Source organism: Galeopterus variegatus, unplaced genomic scaffold, assembly GCF_000696425.1.
Source record: "Galeopterus variegatus unplaced genomic scaffold, G_variegatus-3.0.2 Scaffold12800, whole genome shotgun sequence".
Lineage (NCBI taxonomy): Eukaryota > Metazoa > Chordata > Mammalia > Dermoptera > Cynocephalidae > Galeopterus > Galeopterus variegatus.
The window spans coordinates 11857-14966 of NW_007738911.1; the positions used below are offsets into that span (position 1 = coordinate 11857).

The 3110-nt window shown below is 36.0% G+C and overlaps 1 long non-coding RNA gene across 1 annotated transcript in view; it reads left to right on the forward strand.

The window, feature by feature from the left end:
• The first annotated feature begins 16 nt into the window (after nucleotides 1-16).
• LOC103581322 overlaps nucleotides 17-3110 on the forward strand; it is a 5229-nt gene continuing 2135 nt past the window's right edge. Inside the window, exons 1-2 of the long non-coding RNA XR_549650.1 lie at nucleotides 17-1092; nucleotides 2770-2817. This is a non-coding gene — a long non-coding RNA (uncharacterized LOC103581322). The remainder of the gene's footprint in view (nucleotides 1093-2769; nucleotides 2818-3110) is intronic.

Below are 3110 nucleotides of genomic sequence, written 5' to 3' on the forward strand. Positions count from 1 at the left end.
GATAGTCCATTGTAGGCTGTCATTTGTCATTGCAGCACACAGTAAACATCCAGTGGGAGATGAGAAAGTTTAAAAAAATTTTTTTAGGACCCCAATAATGGTATCAACAGCTTTCTAATGCTTGCATACCTCACATTTTACCAGTGCATCAGAGAACAGCTGATTGTGTTATTTTGTCTGTCCAGTACGGTGGCATGATGACATCGTTACTATTTTTGTTTTTTTAGAGGTTCTGGTCTCTGAGCACAGGTGCAGCATTACCCAGTGACACTGCAGGGCTTGGCAACACTGGGCTGACACCTGCCCACCCCCGGTACACACACAGAGTATAGAAGGTCATAGCAGGTAAAGGAATAAAGCTAATTTGCAAAGGAATGACATCACAGATGCCCCCCCTCCATGTTCCAGAGGACATTACATTCGTATGTAGTACTCTCCACTTCTAAACTTCTTTAACTCAAAGTGTTCTGCTGCTAAAGATGAGCTATGCACATTAAGACTTGTTACTCTCTTGCTCAGAAACTTTTAGGATTAGGCAAAATTCTGCTTCCAGAATTAACACATTCTTTGCCCTATCTTTTAAGTCCCACCACAAAATAACATCAATAACTTTCACAGGCAAGTTTTCCTAAGTGTGTCTTCATACATTGCAGGCACTGAGGTGCTGACTTGATTGGGAAAACTTCACCAGAGGTTTCATAGATCAATAGTGGGTGGAACCTTAGGGTTGGGAGAGACCTTAGAGGGAACTAGTCCTACTCCTCACTAATTGATCAGCATTTTGGACTCCTAGCTGTTTGTAAGACATGCCCCAGACTCGTATAACACATACTGAAATCCACCCCCCCACCGCCTCCTCATGTGGAGATACTTTCAGGTGTAACTACCTCTTTCCCAGAGGCCTGAGCCAGTTCTCTGCCCTGTAAGCAATTCCCTTTGGTCTCTCTTGGCATTTACCCTCTTCTCTTTTATGCAGCTGCCATTCATTCACTGAGAAGACAATTACTGCACACCTGCCGGGTGCCAGACCCTGTGCTGAGCACGGGTGCATTCTGCCTACAAGTTCAGTAAGATAAGAGCCAGTACACTAAGGTAAGAAAAAGAAATCATCCAGATTGGGAAGGAGGAAGTAAAATTGTTTATTTGCAGAAAACATGAACATCTATGCATAAAATCTGGTGGGACCTACTGAAAAGCTACTAGAGCTAATAAAGGAGTTTAGTAAAGTTGCTAGAAAAAGATTTACATCTAAAGCAATTTTATTTCTATATACTAGCAATAAATAATTGGGAATTGAAATTTTAAGAAATTTCCAAGTACAACAGTATAAAAAGAATGCAGTACTTACAGATAAATATGTCAAAAAACGTGTAAGACATATACACTGAAAACTATAAAATACTGCTGAAATTAAGGAAGACCTAAATTTATGGAGAGATATACCTTGTTTATGATTCAGAAGACTAAGTATATTGTTAAACTGTCAATAATCTGCAGTTTGATCTCTAGAATCAACATAATCCCATTCAAAATCCCAGCAGGACTTTTTTTTTTTTAGTAGAAAATGTGAAGCTGATTCTACAGTTCTTATGGAAAATGGAAAGGACCTACAGTAGCCCAAACATTACATAATTTCAAGACTTTATATGTAATCAGGATAGCTGACCAATAGATCTTTGAAAGAGACTGGAGAATCCAGAACTAGATCCACACATATCTGGCAATGAACTTCTGACAAAGGTGGAAAGACAATTAGATGGAGAAAAGAACGTCTTTTCAACAAATGGATCTATTGGCTATTTATGTGCAAAAAAATCACCCATATCTCATGTCATATTCATAAAATAATTCAAAATGGGTTATAGACTTTAATGTAAAACCTAAAACCATAAAACTTGTAGGAAAAACAAGAGAAAATTTTTGTTGAACTTGGGTTAGGCAAAGATTTCTTACATTTGACATCAGAAGCATGATTCAGGAAAGTGAAAGTTGATAATTTGGACTTTATCAAAACAAACACTTTTCAAAGTAAATGATAAATACAAACCACAGACTGGGAAAAATTCACCACAGAGCATCTGTTTAATAAAGGACTTGTATCCACAATATAAAAAGAACTCTTAAAGCTCATTTAAAAAAAAAGCCAGAAGAACATAACCCAGTAAAATAAACACTTTACCAAAGAAGATGTGTGGGTAGCAAAGAAGCACATTTTAAAATGCTCAAGATCATTAATCATCCAATTTAAAACCACAATGAGTTAACCACTACACATTTATTAGAATAGCTAAAATTTGAAAGACTGATTATACCAAGTGCCAGGTTTTGTTTTGTTTTTTAATATCCTGGAAACTATTTTTTATATATAACAGTAAATAAAATTATTTTGTTTCTTTTTTATAGTTGCACAGTATTGTTTGGTTTATTCAATGTCTCTTTTATTGATGGACATTTTATTTCCAGTCTTGTTGCTATAAATAATACTGGAGTAACATAGTTTTGTGCATATATATTTTCAACATTTGTTGTTCCCCAGTATCTTTAAGATAGAGCTTTAGAAGTGGAATTGTTGAGTCAATGGGTAAATACACACATAATTTTGGGAGATGTTGCAAAATTCTCATTCATAGGGGTTGTATCATTTTGCATAGTGATCAGCAATGCTTGAGAGTGGCTGTTTCCACCACATTCTCTCACCGGCAGAGTACAGGGTACTTCAGAAGGCTTATGGAAAGATTCATATTATCTTTTAATTCTGTTTTTCCACAGACTTTTGAAGTATCCTCCTACGTTATCAGATATTTGGATCTTGCCAAGGTAAGTGAGAAATGGTGACTCAGTGTAGGCTTTATTTGTATTTCTTTCATTATGAACAAGGCAGAGTGTGTTTCCATATGTCTACAAGCTATTTATATTTCTTTTCCGAGATCTGTTCATTCTTTCAGCCCATTTTTCCATAGGTTTGCTGGCCACTTTCTTCTCTATTTGTGAAGCTTTTTATATCTTAGAAATATTAATCCCTTTTAATATGTTACAAATATATTTTCTCAGGTTGTCACCGTCAAATTTTGCTTATTTTGCAATTTTTGTGGGGTGGGGGACTGAGCAAG